The sequence below is a fragment of the Oncorhynchus gorbuscha genome, linkage group LG08, assembly GCF_021184085.1.
Source record: "Oncorhynchus gorbuscha isolate QuinsamMale2020 ecotype Even-year linkage group LG08, OgorEven_v1.0, whole genome shotgun sequence".
Taxonomy (NCBI): Eukaryota; Metazoa; Chordata; class Actinopteri; order Salmoniformes; family Salmonidae; genus Oncorhynchus; species Oncorhynchus gorbuscha.
The window spans coordinates 60314090-60333380 of NC_060180.1; positions in this window are offsets into that span (position 1 = coordinate 60314090).

Below are 19291 nucleotides of genomic sequence, written 5' to 3' on the forward strand. Positions count from 1 at the left end.
TTACCTTCTGAGTTGACTAACTAAGAGACGATGTCAATGAATGGACCCTACGGATGCTACATACAAATGCAGTGGTTTGTTTGGGTCTGTAGAGCTAGTGGAAGTGTTAGATGAATGAAGTGGTAATGGTAATCAGATGGAGGAGATTGGCTGGGGGTTGTGATTCTGGTTGGCTGGGTCTAGACTCTAGAGGGCTGGGCTGCCAGAGGATTCATCTCTTTCTATGCATGGGCAGTGCAGCGCTTGGCAGGCCAGCACTGTAAACTAAGCAGTGTAGATAAGCGTTGTGTGTGTGTGTGTGTGGGTGTTACAAATCATAGAGATGACTTGGGGTCTCATAAACCCAGGGCTGGTCTCCTCTCCCATGTTGAGTGGGTAGCGGTTTGGGCTTTCTCAGGCGGCTAGAGAGGGAGAGACGGAAAGCTAACCAAGCGTAGCGAAGCAGCAGAGGAACAGAAAATAAATGGTATTAGCTCAACACAATACAACACAACACAACACTGTTTAACGCTCAGTCGAGTATCCAGGCCAGGAGCGTCTTGCTGTTTCACAGTCACTCCTCTCTATAATTCAACTGAAAAGGGCTTTTAATTGTATATTATTTGTATTATTTGTCTGTGTGAAAATGTGTTTATTTTGTTTTTTAGTGTAGTGAGATGTTGCTTATGCATAGTGACAAATATGTAATAGAAGTTCACCACCACTCTCAGTCAGAACTGTTTAAATATAATTCCAACAGACTGAGTTTAGTAGAGAATTTACCTGTTCCCTTTGAAAAGTGTAGTATTATATATGAGTGTTAATGTTTGATGAATCCTGGCCTTTCTTCTGACCAGCTGTTGATGGCAGACATTGGCAGACACCAGGTTTAGACTACCCTTGGTGAAGGTCTGGCTGCCAGAACTGTGATGAGGTTAAAAGTTGAAATTTACCATAGCAGGTATTAGAATGAAGAAAAAATGCACTGCACAATTGTGTTGTGGAATGTTGTATGCAGAGTTGTATACACTATAATCAGAGAGGAAGTGGTAAACAATAGGTGCGCTCGTCCAAAATAAAAAAGGTGTGTAAACTGCATTTACGTGCATTTCACTACATCACTGACTTTAACGAAATGAAGATGTATTCATTGGATATTAATGTACACTAAATGGAATTGTATGTGTTATGCTGAAGAGTTATTTGTTGAAAATAAACACACACATTTAACACACATCTAATAATTACATCTAATAATTACTAATGATTTAAATGAAATATTAACAGGTGCCATTGCAATTTTTATTTATTTAGGGTAACAAGGATCCATATTAATTTAGAGTCATTAATCATTAAAAGCTTGCAAATGACAATTAGTTAAATGTTGATAAATGTTTAATGAACACATCAATAAGTGATCATTATGCGTAATACTCATAGGATGGCAAAAATATGTGTCTGTGTGTGTTTACAGGCTGCAGATTACTGAGTATTTGCCTAAACTAAGCTTATGTTTCTATTATCTACAGCAGAGGTGAATAACTACAAATAAAAGTTTCATTATTTGTAAAGATGAGAGGCTGTTATTTTGATATCGGATTCCCCTCATAGTCTGTCTTTATAACCAAACCAAACAGGCTTTACAATATAGTGGGTTTCATTGGTGAAACAAACCCTAACGAAATGTCTAGGTAAAAAAACAACTTAAAAACCTGACAGTATTAATTGGTAATATTGTCGCTAACCGATTTGTCAGTTCACACTAGTATATAATTTAATATATCTTTGGTAGATAAAAACATTTCCCAAGTCTAGCTTGTTAGCCGGTTAGCTCATGCTAGCTAGCGCCTGTTAGCGCTTGTTAGCTAGCAATTTTCCTTGCTGCAAAACACTACTAGACATCAATAGCCACAGCAGTTGCTATTTTAGCATGCCATACTTGGTGGGGAAGAAAAACTGAAGTCGACTGTGGTATTTTGGATGCAGTAATTTTGGATGCAGTAATAAGTACAGTGTATTGCAGTTGAACTGCAGTTATACTGCACTCTATCTGCAATTACACTGCAGTGTACTGCAGTTATACTACACTCTGACTGTAATCAATTTTTTGTTAGCACAAAAAATGACATAAGGTAGAACAAAAACACACAAGAAATAAAAATAAGAAGACCACAAGAAAGTAAGAAGCTATATACAGGGTCAATTCCAATACCATATTTACAATGTGAAGGGATACTGGAGTGATAGAGTAGAGGGGGTAAGGTGACGAGGCATCAGAATATATGATAGAGTAGCAGCAGCATAAATGACAGAGTAGCAGCAGTGTAAATTATGATTGTATGTGTGTGTGTGTGTGTGTGGAGTCAGTATAAATGTGTGTGCATGTTATGTGTGTGTTGGAATGTCAGTGTGCGTAGTCCTGTGAGTATGCATAGAGTGCAATTTTATTTCATTTAAAAAAATACAAGGGTCAACTCAGGTAGTCGGTGTAGACATTCTGTAAGCTACACTACATGACCAAAAGTATGTGGACACCTGCTCGTTGATGATCTCATCCCAAAATGATGGGCATTAATATTCGGTTGGTCCCCCCTTTGCTGCTATAACAGCCTCCAATCTTCTTGGAAGGCTTTGCACTAGATGTATTGGAACGTTGCTGCGGAGACTTCCATTCAGCTGCAAGAGCATTAGTGAGGTCGAGCACTGATGTTGGGCGATTAGGCCTGGCTCCCAACTGTTTTCCAAGTCATCCTGAAGCTTTTCAATGGGGTTGAGGTCAGTGCTCTGTGCAGGCCAGTCCACACCGGTCTCTACAAACCATTTCTGTATGGACCTCACTTTCTACATGGGGGTATTGAAACAGGAAAGTGCCTTCCCCAATCTTCCCCAAAACAGCTCCAGGCCATTATTCCTCCTCAACCAAACTTTACAGTTGGCACTATGCATTGGGGCAGGTAGTGCTCTCTTGGCATCCTCCAAACCCAGATTCGTCCGTCAGACTGCCAGATGGTGAAGCGTGATTCATTACTCCAGAGAACACGTTATGACTGCTCCAGAGTCCAATGGCGGCGAGCTTTACACCACTCCAGCCGAGTGGTATAAAGTCATGGTGATATTAGGCTTATGTGAGACTGCTCTGCCATGGAAACCCATCTCATGAATCCCCTGACAAACAGTTATTGTGCTGACGTTGCTCCCAGAGGCAGGTTGGAACTTGGTAGTGAGTGTTGCAACTGAGGACCGAATTTCTATGTGCTTCACCACTCAGCGGTCCCGTTCTGTGGATTTGTGTGGCCTTACACTTCACTTCGCAGCTGAGCCGTTGTTGCTCCTAAACATTTCCACTTCACAATAACAGCACTTACAGTTGACCGCAGCTCAAGCAGGGCAGAAATTTAACTTGTTGGAAAGGTGGCATCCTATGATGGTGCCATGTTGAAAGTCACTAAGCTCTTCAGTAAGGTTTTTTACTGCCAATATTTGTCTATGGAGATTGCATGGCGTGTGCTTGATTTTATACACCTGTCAGCAACGGGTGTGGCTGAAATAGCATAATCCACTAATTTGAAGTGGAGTCCACATACTTTTATATAGTGTATTTAGCTGTCTAATGGCTTAGGGATAGAAGCTGTTCAGGAGCCTGTTGGTATTAGACTTGATGCACTGGTACCGCTTGCCCTGCGGAAGCAGAGAACAATCTATGCCTTCGGTAGCTGAAGACTTTAACGACTTAACAGGCCTTGATTGGCTAATTTCATGGTGGCGTTAGCTAGCAAACACAGTTGACTGACTAGCTACCTTGCTAGTTTGATATCCAAGGCTTAAAACAACTATTTAAAACACTTGTTTAAATAAATACACCACTGATATTAACTTACATAATGTGTTATTCTCCTTGAATTGTCAAAAACACAAGATATAAGAGAGATGTGCATCATTTTCATGAGGAAAACCAAAATCACAACTTGGTGTGAACACCTAAATGTGTTAGTGACAACCTATGCTTTTTCCACTGTAACGTTATAGGCGACATTCTCCTTTTTTCACAGAAGTTATTTTACCAGAAGTACTTTAGTATTGATGTTGAATGAACTGAATGAAAGTTATGGCCCCCATGGCCGCTGTAGTAGAATGTATAACGGCAGGCAGAGGTGTAAAGTAACTCATTTACAACTACTCTTGTTACTGCAATTGAGTAGCTTTTCCTAGTACTTGTGCTGTTTAGATTAGTTACTTTTTACTTTCACCTGAGTAACTATTTTACACCAGTGATTTTACTTCTACTTTAGTCAAAATTCAAAAGGCAATTGCACATCTGAGCTATCTTTGTTGCAGGTTCATGGTAACAATTCAGTAACATCAAAGAAAAGAGAATCCTGCACACTGCTTTTTCTAGTATCACCATTCTTTATTTTGCTTGATGTATTGGCCTCAAGGCCTTCATCAGAGCTTTTGTGAGTTTGTAATTTGCAGCAAACGTCAGAGTAGGCTGAAGTGGTTAACAACAAGGCACTAGTTCATGTTCACATTTAAAACATAAAATGCATGGGCATTTCATCATAGAGACCTTTTGGGAATAATAAACCAAGGCCTTATAACCACTTCAACCTACCCTGACGTTTTTATCCCGTACTGTACCCAATGATTTATGAAAACGTACTTGATATGCTGATGTCCTCATTATGGTTTTACCGACATGTTAAATATTTTTTATGTACATAATTGATTAGAAAATGTATGAACTCCGAAGTTGTCATTTTTGCCTCCATTGATCGATTTACTTTGTTAACCAAAGAGACTTGTACTCAGATTAGAAGGCAGTCGGGAGGAGGCAAGATCAGGTGGGACCATTCTAGCCAATAAGAGTGCAGCTAAGCGTGTGAACAACAGGAACAGCTCCCATATAAAGTGTTTTTTCTCTCAAAGTTGCTGGAATTAAATCTGTGCTACTTATCAGTACACGCGTAAAAACCTAAGCAATGCGAAACTTCTATTCGATCAAATACAGTGCCTTCGGAAAGTATTCAGACCCCTTGACTTTTTCCACATTTTGTTACATTACAGCCTTAATCTAAAATGGATTAAATATTTTTTTACTCATCATTCTACACGCAATACTCCATAATGACAAAGCAAAAACAGTTTTTTAGAAATGTATATATTTTTTTTACTGTCAAATATTACATTTACATAAGTATTCACACCCTTTACTCAGAACTTTGTTGAAGCACCTTTGGAAGTGATTACAGCCTTAAGTATTTGTGGGTATGATGCTACAAGCTTGGCACACCTGTGTTTGGGGTGTTTCTCCCATTCTTCTCTGCAAATCCTCTCCAGCTCTGTCAGGTTGGACTTTCAGGTCTCTCCAAAGATGTTAGATCGGGTTCAAGTCCAGGCTCTGGCTGGGCCACTCAAGGACATTCAGAGACTTGTCCCAAAGCCACTCCTGGGTTGTCTTGGCTGTGTGCTTAGGGTCGTTGTCCTGTTGGAAGGTAAACCTATGCCCCAGTCTGAGGTCCTGAGCACTCTGGAGCAGGTTTTCATCATAGATCTCTCTGTACTTTACTCTGCTCATATTTCCCTTGATCCTGACTAGTCTCCCAGTCCATGCCACTGAAAAACATCCCCACAGCATGATGCTGCCACCAGCATGCTTCACCGTAGGGATGGTGCCAGATTTCCTCCAGATGTGACGCTTCGCATTCAGCCCAAAGAGTTCAATCTTGGTTTCATCTGTCACGAACCGGCTCAAAGCCCGTAACAAAGGGAGACAACGTGGAGATAAGGAGTAGCAAAATATGTATTTATTAACTAAAGCAACTAAGTATAATATACAATGGTGTGTGTAATCAATAATCAGTAGTGTAAGTGAGTGTTTTGCATGCATGAATGTGATAATGCAGGGTGATGAAAGGTGCCAAAGCAAACAAACAAAAGGCCACCAAGAACCACAACACAATCTACAAAGGTGTCTGCATGGAGAGAGTCTCCTCCATGAATGGGGAAGTGGTGTATTTATCCTGGGAGACACCGGGCCCAGGTGTTTCCCATGTAGCTGACGACCCTCCCAACTCCGCCCACCAGCATCCTAAGGAAGGAAATAGGAAATAACAGAGAGAATACGGCAGACAGAGTGGGAGGGTCGTCACACATCAGAACAGAGAATCTTGTTTCTCATGGTCTGAGAGTCCTTTAGGTGCCTTTTGGCAAACTCTAAGCTGGCTGTCATGTGCCTTTTATTGAGGAGTGGTTTCCGTCTGGCCACTCTACCATAAAGGCCTGATTGGTGGAGTGCTGCAGAGATGGATGTCCTTCTGGAAATTTCTCCCATCTCCACAGAGGAACTCTGGAGCTTTGTCAGACCATCAGGTTCTTGGTCACCTCCCTGACCAAGGCCCTTCTTCCTCGATTGCTCGGTTTGGCCAGGTAGCCAGCTCTAGGAAGAGTCATCATGGTTCCAAACTTCTTCCATTTAAGAATGATGGAGGCCACTGTGTTCTTAGGTACTTTCAATGCTGCATACATTTTATGGTACCCTTCCCCAGATCTGTGCCTTGACACAATCCTGTCTTGGAGCTCTATGGATAATTCCTTCAACCTCACGACTTGGTTTTTGCTCTGACATGCAGTGTCAACTGTGGGACCTTATATAGACAGGTGTGTGCCTTTCCAAATCATGTTCAATCAATTGAATTTACCACAGCTGGACTCCAATAAAGTTTGATCAATGGAAACAGGATGCACCGGAGCTCAATTTTGAGTCTCATAGCAAGTCTCATAGTTTGAATACTTATGTAAATAAGATATTTCCGTTTTTTATTTTTAATGAATTTGCTAGCATTTCTAAAAACCTGTTTCACTTTGTCATTATGGGGTATTGTGTTTAGATTGATGAAAAAATATATTTAATCCATTTTAGAATAGGGCTGTAATGTAACAAAATGTGAAAAAAGGGAAGGGGTCTGAATATTTTCCGAATTCACTGTAAATACACCTAAGATCAATGTGTGGGTCCCCGTTTAAATCTAATTAGCACAATACAAAAATCCCCATAAAAATCGGTAAATTTAAACTAGAGATATATTTGCATAAAATGAGTCTCAATCCACAGCATCAGCCTATTTTGCACTTCCCGCATCTGTGGTGAAAAGTGACAGAGCTAGAGTGGTGTTAGTCAGACCATGAGACATAGCCTTACAAGACTCGTCTGAAGGTCCCCTGGTACCAGTTTAAGAAATGAATGGAAGTATATATGGAGACTGATTAGTGAAAAGGGGGTAAATACATGTAAAAAAAAACACAAAAAATATTATTATAAATAATAAATCTGACATTTCTCATATCTCTCAGAAATAGGACATACACTTCAGGACAAACGCATTTTCTATTTTTTTGTTCCATGTCATGCAACTGTTAGTTTATGTTTTTGTGTGGGATAATAGCAGCCATATAGTTCCCCCCATATAGCCCCGAGTTTACAGTATCTCCTTTATAGCTGTTTTATATACTGTGATATATACTCTTATGAATCATTAATAAAAATTAAAAATAAAGTGTTTATAAATGTGTAAAGGACTATGTTGAGATTGCTTTTTGACATTTAGAAATGTAGGAATAATGATTATAAATGATAAGTAAATTCTTTACAAACGGTTTATAAATTGTTTATTAAGGGCCCTTAATATAAAGTGTTACCAACTTTTGCCCTGCTGATAAGTCAGTCAACAACAGTTACAGCTGGCATGTTATTGCCTATGGGAGATATAAGTCAGTCAACAACAGTTACAGCTGGCATGTTATTGCCTATGGGAGATATAAGTCAGTCAACAACAGTTACAGCTGGCATGTTATTGCCTATGGGAGATATAAGTCAGTCAACAACAGTTACAGCTGGCATGTTATTGCCTATGGGAGATATAAGTCAGTCAACAACAGTTACAGCTGGCATGTTATTGCCTATGGGAGATATAAGTCAGTCAACAACCGTTACAGCTGGCATGTTATTGCCTATGGGAGATATAAGTCAGTCAACAACAGTTACAGCTGGCATGTTATTGCCTATGGGAGATATAAGTCAGTCAACAACAGTTACAGCTGGCATGTTATTGCCTATGGGAGATATAAGTCAGTCAACAACAGTTACAGCTGGCATGTTATTGCCTATGGGAGATATAAGTCAGTCAACAACAGTTACAGCTGGCATGTTATTGCCTATGGGAGATATAAGTCAGTCAACAACAGTTACAGCTGGCATGGTATTGCCTATGGGAGATATAAGTCAGTCAACAACAGTTACAGCTGGCATGTTATTGCCTATGGGAGATATAAGTCAGTCAACAACAGTTACAGCTGGCATGTTATTGCCTATGGGAGATATAAGTCAGTCAACAACAGTTACAGCTGGCATGTTATTGCCTATGGGAGATATAAGTCAGTCAACAACAGTTACAGCTGGCATGTTATTGCCTATGGGAGATATAAGTCAGTCAACAACAGTTACAGCTGGCATGTTATTGCCTATGGGAGATATAAGTCAGTCAACAACAGTTACAGCTGGCATGTTATTGCCTATGGGAGATATAAGTCAGTCAACAACAGTTACAGCTGGCATGTTATTGCCTATGGGAGATATAAGTCAGTCAACAACAGTTACAGCTGGCATGTTATTGCCTATGGGAGATATAAGTCAGTCAACAACAGTTACAGCTGGCATGTTATTGCCTATGGGAGATATAAGTCAGTCAACAACAGTTACAGCTGGCATGTTATTGCCTATGGGAGATATACTTGTTCTGTGCGGACTTGTTAGGCTGAAAGATCAAAGCACTACACATGTCGTCTATGAAAGAAAAAGGATTTGAATATCATCACAGGTGTTCGGAGAAGGTCACCATTAAAAACACTAAACTCCCATAATTTATAGTGCTGCTCGGGAAGCAAGGGCTCAGCCTTGTTTATTCTAGCTTTTGGACCTCAGCCACATGCCAATAGACATGGGTATAGCATTATTTAGGGAAGCAGAATTTACATATAAATTGGGAATTGAAGGCAAGCGAGTGGGAAGGAGTGGGAGAGAGGAACAGCAGGCTGACAATAAAAGCTTTTTGCTACGAGTGAGGCTGGCAGTTGTGTTCTTGAGGCTTGTTTGCTGAACTGTTTTAGAGGCTCAAATCTCCAAAATGCAGCTGCCCATATCTCCCCTATTCCTGACTCCCTGGCTAGATCTGTGAGTCTCTCAGGGGAAAGACAGGAAATAAATAACCCGAGACAATAGTTAACAACGGGCCTGCTGATGTATGTCTTAACCTCAATCCCCTGGAGATTAACCAGGTCACGTTTAGACCAAATCACAGACCTGTCAGCATGGGCGAGAGATGCAGACAAATGCACTCCAACCTCATTGTCTAAAAGACCCAACCTGATCAAAGTAGTCATCTTTTTATTTTACCTTTATTTAACTAGACAAAGTCAGTTAAGAACAAATTCTTATTTTCAATGACAACCTAGGAACAGTGGGTTAACTGCCTGTTCAGGGGCAGAACAACAGATTTGTACCTTGTCAGTTCGGGGGCTTGAACTTGCAACCTTCCGGTTACTAGTCCAACGCTCTAACCACTAGGCTACCCTGCCGCCCCAGGGAAGTAATTAATCGTATTGTGCCAGTGCAAGACATGCATAAGTGGATAAAAGTGGTCAAAGTTGCAAGATGGCGCCGACAGACATGGCAGCTCTGCTTCTAGCTCGTAACCTCAACGGGATCGGTCCCCCACCCGCAGAACGGTTGACCTAACGTACGCTAATGTGATTAGCATGAGGTTGTAAGTAACAAGAACATTTCCCAGAATAAAGACATATTTGATATGGGCAGAAAGCTTAAATTATTGTTAATCTAACTGCACTGTCCAAATTACAGTAGCTGTTACAGTGAAATAATACCATGCTATTGTTTAAGGAGAGTGCACAGTTATGAACTTGAAAATGTATTATTAAACCAATTAGCATATTTGGGCATACTTGATACAACATTTTTGCACATACACTGATGCCATCTAGTGGCCAAAATCTGAAGTGTGCCTAAACTGGAATAATTCATTGGGGACTTTCTCTTGCATTTCAAAGATGATGAACACAAAAAAGCACGTTTTTTTCTTTGTATTATATTTTACCAGATCTAATGTGTTAAATTCTCCTACATTCATTTCACATTTCCACAAACTGCAAAGTGTTTCCTTTCAAATCGTATCAATAATATGCATATCCTTGCTTAATGTCATTTTAGGCTGAAAATCTGATCCTTAAAAGCTATTAAGCAACCTTGCAGTATTTTTTGTGTGTGTGTTATTTCTTACATTATTAGCCCAGAACAATTTTTGTGTTATTACATACAGCCGGAAATTTGGATATCAGAGCGGCAGTAACTCAACAGAAAAACGACCAGGAATTTGATTTTCCCTAATTGGATCCTTTCTTCGTACCCCCCAGGGCAATTTTACTTATCCCAGAAGCTACTCCAAGTCGCCCGGCAAGGTATTCGGAGTGGACTTCTAGTCTGACTCAGGAGGCAAGCCCACCATCTACCACTTCTGAGTATATTACTCACTAATGTTCAGTTTCTGGAAAATAAAGTAGACAAGCTCAGGATGAGGATCTCCTTCCAGCAAGATATCAGGGACTGTAACATACTCTGTTTCACGGAATCATAGCTCTCTCTGGATACACTGTCCCCGTCCATACAGCCAGCTGGGTACTCAGTTCATCGTGCAGACAGGAATAAAGAACTCTTCAGGAAGAAGAAAGGCGGGGTGTATGCTTCATGATTAACTACTCATGGTGTGATTGTGACAACATACAGAAACTCACATCCTTTTGTTCACCCAATCAGGAATACCTCACAATCAAATGCCAACCGTGTTACCTCCCAAGACAATTATCTTCGGCTATAGTCACAGACGTGTGTATTCCCCCTCAAGCCGATACCACAACGGCCCTCAAGGAACTACACTGGACTTTATACAAACTGGAAACCATATATCCTGAGAACACATTTATTGTAGCTGGGGATTTTAACAAAGCAAATTGGAGGGAAATGCTACCGTAGTTTAATCAACACATTGACTGTAGTACTCGCTTAGGAAAACCTCTAGATCACTGCTATTTGCCTTTTCAAGATGCCTGCAAGGCCCTCCCCAGCCATCCCTTTGACAAATCAGATCACAACTCCATTTTGCTCCTCCCTTCCTATAGGCATAAAATCAAACAGGTAGTACCCATGCTATGGTCTATTCAATGCTGGTCTGACCAATCGGAATCCATGCTTTAAGATTGTTTTGATTACACGGACTGGGATATGTTCTGGATAGCCTCTGAGAATAACACTGATGCTTACACGGACACAGTGAATGAGTTCATCAGGAAGTGTACAGGGAATGTTGTTCCCACTGTGACTATTAACCCTTACCCAAACCAGAAACCGTGGAAAGATGGCAGCATTTGCGTAAAACAGACAGGTCAAAACACAGTATATTAACATTGGCAAATTGACTGGGAAAATGGATGAATAAAGAAACCATAGTTATTCCCTCCGTAAGGCAATCAAGCAGGCAAAATGTCAGTACAGAGACAAAGTGGAGTCGAAATTCAACGGCTTAGACATGAGACGTTTGTGGCAGGGTCTACAGACGATCACAGATTACAAAGGGAAAACCAACCACATCTGACAACGACGTCTTCCTCACAGAGAAGCTAAACACCTTCTTCACCCACTTTGAGGATAACACAGTGCCACCGACGCAGCCCGCTCCCAATGACCGTGGGCTCTCGTTCTCCGTGGCTGACGTGAGTAAGACATTTAAGTGTGTTATCGTCCACAGACGATGCAATAGCCATTGCACTGCACACTGCCCCATCCCATCTGTACAAGAGGAATACCTATGTCAGAATGCTGTTCATTGACTATAGCTCAGCCTTCAACAACACCCTCCAAGCTCATAATTAAGCTCGGGGCCCTGTGCAAATGGGTCCTGACATTCCTGACGGGATGCCTCCAGGTTGTGAAACTAGGAAACAATCCCTCACTGATCCTCAACATAGGGGCCCCATAAGGGTGTGTGCTCAGTCCCCTCCCATACTCCCTGTTCACCCATGACTGTGTGGCCTTGCACGCCTCCAATTCAATCATCAAGTTTGCAGAAAACACAACAGCAATAGGCCTGATTACCAACAATGACGAGACAGCCTACAGGTTGGAGGTGATGGCCCTGGCAGAGTGGTGCCAGAAAAATAACCTCTCTCTTGTCAACAAAATGAACGTCAATGAAAGGAAGGAGCTGATTGTGGCCTTCACAACAGCAGAGGGAGCACGCCCCTATCCACATCAACAGGAACAGTGGAGAAGGTGGAGAGTTCCTCGGCGTACACATCACTGACAATCTGAAAGGGTCCACCCACACAGACAGTGTGGTGAAGAAGGCACAACATCTCCCCTTCAACCTCAGGAGGCTGAAGAAATTTGCTTGGCCCCTAAGACCCTTGGCCCATAAGACTGCTTGCCCTGGGGAGACACTGCCTGCCATCCAGGACATCTACAGCACCTGATGTCACAGGAAGGCCAAAAAGATCATCAAGGATATTAAACACCTGGCTACTCAACCCTGCACCTTAGAGGCTGGCACTGGCCACTTTAATAATAGAACATACTGCTCTACTTATCTCATATGCATAAACTGCATTCTATTCTACTGTATTTAGTCAGTGCCACTCCGACATTGCTCGTCCTATATTTCTACATTTCTTAATTCCAATTCCACTTTTAGAGCTAGGAACACAAGCATTTCGCTACTCCTGAAATAACATCTGCTAAATATGTGTATGTGACCAATAAAACGTGATTTGATTTGACCGTCAGCAAGACAAAGGAGCTGATTGTGGACTACAGGAAACAGAGGACCAAGCACACTCCAATCCAAATCATTGGGGCTGTAGTGGAGTGGGTGAGAGCTTCAAGTTCCTCAGTGTCCAAAGGAATTTTCATGGTCCACACACACCAACGTAGTCGTGAAGAGGGCGTGACAACTCCTCTTCCCCCTCAGGAGGCTGAAAAGATTTGTCATGGTCCCTGCATTCGAAAACTATTCAGATCCCTTGACTTCTTCCACATTTTGTTCCGTTACAGCCTTATTCTAAAACTTTTCTCATCAATCTTAACACAATACCCCATAATTGCTAAGCAAAAACAGTTTTTTAGAAATACCTTATTTACATAAGTATTCAGACCCTTTGCTATGAGACTCGAAATTGAACGCTGGTGCATCCTGCTTTCATTCATCATCCTTGAGATGTTTCTACAACTTGATTTGAGTCCAACTGTGATACATTTAATTGATTGGACATGATTTGGAAAGGCACACACCTGTCTATATAAGGTCCCACAGTTGACATCACATGCCAGAGCAAAAACCAAGCCATGAGGTTGAAGGAATTGTCTGTAGAGCTCCGAGACAGGATTGTGTCGAGGCACAGATCTTGGAAAAGGTACCAAAACATTTCTGCAGCATTGAAAGTCTCCAAGAACACAGTGGCATCCATCATTCTTAAATGGAAGAAATGTGTCACCAAGACTGACTGAGCAATCGGGGAAGAAGGGCCTTGGTCAGGGAGGTGACCATGAACCAGATGGTCACTCTGGCAGAGCTCCAGACTTCCTCTGTGGATAGGAGAACCTTCCTGGATAGGAGAACCTTCCTAAATGACAACCATCTCTACAGCATTCCATCAATCAGGCAGTCATGGTAGAATGGCCAGACGGAAGCTACTCCTCAGTAAAAGGCACATGAAAGCCAGCTTGGACCCAATGGTTTCTCAGACAATGAGAAACGAGGTTCTCTGGTCTGATGAAACCAAGATTGAAATCTTTGGCCTGAATGCCAAGCTTCACATCTTGAGGCAACCTGGCACCATCCCTTACGGTGAAGCATGGTGGTGGCAGCATCATGCTGTGGTGATGTTTTTCAGCGGCAGGGACTGGAAGACTAGTCAGGATCAAGGGAAAGATGAGCGGTGCAAAGTACAGAGAGATCCTTGATGAAAACCTGCTCCAGAGCGCTCAGGACCTCAGACTGGGGCGAAAGTTCACCTTCCAACAGGGCAATGACCGTAAGCACACAGCCAAGACAACACTGGAGTTGCTTCAGGACAAGTCTCAGAATGTCCTTGAGTGGCCCTCCCAAAGCCCGGACTTGAACCCGATCAAAGAATGAGAGAAACTCCCTAAATACAGGTGTGCCAAGCTTGTAGCATCATACCCAAGACAACTCAAGGCTGTAATCGTTGCCAAATGTGCTTCAACAAAGTACTGAGTAAAGGGTCTGAATAATTATGTAGATGCAATATTTAAGTTTTTATCATTTCTAAAAACCTGTTTTTGCTTTGTCATTATGGGGTATTGTTTGTAGATTGATTAGGGGAACAAACTATTTACAACATTTTAGAATAAGGCTGTAATGTAACAAAATGTGGAAAAAGTCAAGTAGTCTGAATACTTTCCAAATGCACTGCACATGTACATATCTACCTCAATTACTTCCTACCCCTGCACATAAACGTGTTACACTCTAATAAAAAAGGTGTTATCTAGAACCTAAAAGGGTTCTTTGGCTGTTCCCATATGATTAGCCTTTGAAGAACCCTTTTGGTTCTAGGTAGAACCCTTTTGCATTCCATGTAGAACCCTTTCCACAGGTTTCTACCTAGAACCCAAAAGGGTTCTCCTATGGGAACCGTGAAAGAACCCTTTTGGAACCCTTTTTGTACTGTGTGTACTGGTACCCTGTGTATATAGCCAAGTTATCCTTATTCATTGTGTGTTTTTTAGTTGTGTTTTATTTTTCTATCTTTTCCATTTTTTTCTCTGTGTTTTGTTGGGAAGGGCCCGTAAATAAGCATTGCACTGTTAGTTGGATTTGATTTGAATCATTTGATGTATTTCTGAGATCTAGCCAACATAATATGTGATCTCTAATGCCAATATGTTCTTCATACCTGCTTCATTACTGAATATGAAATATTACCACTACCTTTTTCAAACCATGTCGAACTTTATGCAGAAGGAAATCACCAAATCAAAAAGTACAGAAACACAATAAGTATATAGGCCTACAGTTTTATAATCCAATACATTAACCTAGTGATGTAACTTCTAACGTTTTCATCCTAGTTGATGCTATTATAAGTGTCACTGTCTTTAGTTTGAGTGAAGCTGAGAGGTCATTGCTAAGTGGTTGTTGATTCTCTGTAAACAAATCCAAATGCAACGACGCCATTCCTCGGCAGTTGCCACAGCAATTGCTAAAAAACATCAATGCAGTTTGAGAGCCAAGCAAATAAAATGTGTCTACTTATTAGGGGCATATTAACAGCAAATTGATTTTTCCTGGAATAAAAGGTCACGATAAATGGCTTATGTGAGCCGCTATCTCCGCTATTTATCAGCTCTCCATCTACAATCTAATAAATTAACGCCACCATGCCATTCAGTGGCTGCAGCGAATGGAAAGTCTGCTTGTAGGGAAGCTACTTTATAAAATGTCACTTTGTAATGTCAAATTATTGATTTTGTGTCAGAGTCTCAACAAATACCTGGTGGTTTTCGATTTTGGTTTGCAATTGTCTGATAAATTAGCCTCCTTCGCTATAAAACGTTTTATGTTACCTCCACCAGCCCCACCCCTTTACATATTAGGAAGTAGGCTTTAAGACTAAGTGTTTCCTCTTGGACTCTATTATAGCTATTATTGTTACACTCTTAGAAAAATAGGTGCAGCCTAGAACCTTAAAGAGTTCTTCAGCTGTCCCCATAGGAGAACCCTTTGAAGAACCCTTTTTGGTTCCAGGTAGAACCCATTCAACAGAGGGTTCTATAGCTATATTCTATATCGAGGCCTATTTGATTGTAAAAAGGAGGGGTTGGATGGACCACAAACCAGTGCTATTGAATGGGGTTAATGTAATAGGCTTTGAGGTGTGTGTGTGTGTGTATGTGTATGTGTGTGTGTATGTGTGTGTGTGTGTGTGTGTGTGTGTGTGTGTGTGTGTGTGTGTGTGTGTGTGTGTGTGTGTGTGTGTGTGTGTGTGTGTGTGTGTGTGTGTGTGTGTGTGTGTGTGTGTGTGTGTGTGTGTGTGTGTGTGTGTGTGTGTGTGTGTGTGTGTTCAAAGTTAATTAGGCTGTTAGCACGCATGTGCATGTGTTTAACCTAGGTGAAAGGACCAGGAGAAAGAAAATGACCTGAATGCCAATGTCACGTCTGGAGGAAACCTGGCACCATCCCTACGGTGAAGCATACTATGGGGATGTTTTTGGGAGACAAAAAAAAGGTGGTGTAAATGAGAGAATGTGGGAGGGTTGGGGGGGTAAAAATGTCCCAAGTGCATGCATGTGTGTATGTTTCTACACGTGTGCTATCCATGTGTACATTTACATTTACATTTAAGTCATTTAGCAGACGCTCTTATCCAGAGCGACTTACCTGTAATTCACTTTGGATTTGCCTACTGTATAATGACTCTCTTTAACTCACTAAACCAAACTGTCAAATTAGATTTTGAATAAAGTTGCCTGTCTACAGTTTGGTGTCCTCCAACATCACCTGATTACAATTCTGTTCCTTCCACCACCAGCACCTCTGAAGGATTAGCATATTTGAGCAGGCATGCAGAACAACCCCTCAGGTTTTTTGGACTCTGCTGGCCTTGCTCAGTTTTGACCAAATGGATGCAGTTGTCATAGCAACACGACTCCCTCCACCCCCCATCGAATCACAGCAATTGCAGCGGCAACGGGACTCCACGGACGATGACTCAATTTCTCATCCAAATGATGCTGATGAGATGGCTGTGTTCTGCTCAGAGTACATAAACACACGTGGTCACGATGGAGATGCAGTACAGAAAGAAGTAGGGGAAAAGTAGAGGAGAGGAGAGAAGAGGAATAGCTGAGCCAGAAGAAGATGAGAGGGGAATATCTCCCTTTTGGGAAAACTTCAGGGAGATCCTAGTCCCAGAACAACTACACTCTTAGAAAAAGGGTTCCAAAAGTGTTCTTCCGCTGTCTCCATAGCAGAACCCTTTCTGGTTCCAGGCAGAACCCTTTCTGTCTCCATAGCAGAACCCTTTCTGTCTCCATAGCAGAACCCTTTCTGGTTCCAGGCAGAACCCTTTCTGGTTCCAGGCAGAACCCTTTCTGTCTCCATAGCAGAACCCTTTCTGGTTCCAGGCAGAACCCTTTCTGTCTCCATAGCAGAACCCTTTCTGGTTCCAGGCAGAACCCTTTCTGTCTCCATAGCAGAACCCTTTCTGTCTCCATAGCAGAACCCTTTCTGTCTCCATAGCAGAACCCTTTCTGTCTCCATAGCAGAACCCTTTCTGGTTCCAGGCAGAACCCTTTCTGTCTCCATAGCAGAACCCTTTCTGGTTCCAGGCAGAACCCTTTCTGTCTCCATAGCAGAACCCTTTCTGTCTCCATAGCAGAACCCTTTCTGTCTCCATAGCAGAACCCTTTCTGTCTCCATAGCAGAACCCTTTCTGTCTCCATAGCAGAACCCTTTCTGTCTCCATAGCAGAACCCCTTCTGTCTCCATAGCAGAACCATTTCTGGTTCCAGGCAGAACCCTTTCTGTCTCCATAGCAGAACCCTTTCTGGTTCCAGGCAGAACCCTTTCTGTCTCCATAGCAGAACCCTTTCTGTCTCCATAGCAGAACCCTTTCTGTCTCCATAGCAGAACCCTTTCTGTCTCCATAGCAGAACCCTTTCTGTCTCCATAGCAGAACCCTTTCTGTCTCCATAAGAGAACCCTTTCTGTCTCCATAGCAGAACCCTTTCTGTCTCCATAGCAGAACCCTTTCTGTCTCCATAGCAGAACCCTTTCTGTCTCCATAGCAGAACCCTTTCTGTCTCCATAGGAGAACCCTTTCTGTCTCCATAGCAGAACCCTTTCTGTCTCATAGCAGAACCCTTTCTGTCTCCATAGCAGAACCCTTTCTGTCTCCATAGCAGAACCCTTTCTGTCTCCATAGCATAACCCTTTCTGGTTCCATAGCAGAACCCTTTCTGTCTCCATAGCAGAACCCTTTCTGTCTCCATAGCAGAACCCTTTCTGGTTCCAGGCAGAACCCTTTCTGTCTCCATAGCAGAACCCTTTCTGTCTCCATAGCAGAACCCTTTCTGTCTCCATAGCAGAACCCTTTCTGTCTCCATAGCAGAACCCTTTCTGGTTCCAGGCAGAACCCTTTCTGTCTCCATAGCAGAACCCTTTCTGTCTCCATAGCAGAACCCTTTCTGTCTCCATAGCAGAACCCTTTCTGTCTCCATAGCAGAACCCTTTCTGTCTCCATAGCAGAACCCTTTCTGTCTCCATAGCAGAACCCTTTCTGTCTCCATAGCAGAACCCTTTCTGGTTCCAGGCAGAACCCATTTCTGTTCCATATAGAAAAAAATACATGTATATTTTTTAAACCTAGAAACAAAAGGGTTCTACCTGGAACCAAACTCGGTTCTTAAAATAGTTTTATGGGGACAGGAGAAGAATTATTTTAGGTTCTAGATAGCACCATTTTTTGGTGTACAACTAGGATAAAGCATAAGGAATTAACGGGACAAATTATCTACAGTGTGTCTGCAGTGTCTGGGAAATACATTTAGATTCACATTTGCTCCTTTTATTATCCCTTAGTGCTATACATGTGAATTGGATGATGCAATTACTGGGAGAGCTCTGAATATTTAATTCAAGGATGTGTGAGCCCAGCACTGAAAGTTTGGCTTGTGCCTTGGGGCTATGTTTCATCTCAGTTTGCTAGTTGTATGGTTGTAGTCCTAGCTTAGCAGTGCATGTACTGTATGGTCCTGTAAGACACAAAAAAAAAATCAGCTGACTGGCTGTGGTATAGTGATGTCAGCAATGGGGAGAGTGGGGTAAGTCGAGCCAATTTTAATTTTCAGCATCAAGGGAATTATAGTATTATTTATAGCAAAGATATGAACATACAGTCTCAGTCAAAAGTTTGGACACACCAACTCATTCAAGGGTTTTTCTTTACTTTTACTATTTTTAAATTTTAGAATAATATTGAAGACATCAAAACTATGAAATAACACACATGGAATCATGTAGTAACCAAAAAAGTGTTAAATCAAAATATATCTTAAATTTGAGATTCTTCAAAGTAGTCACCCTTTGCCTTGATGACAGCTTTCCACATTCTTGACATTCTCTCAACCAGCTTCACCTGGAATGCTTTTTTTGTTGGCTACTTTCCCTTC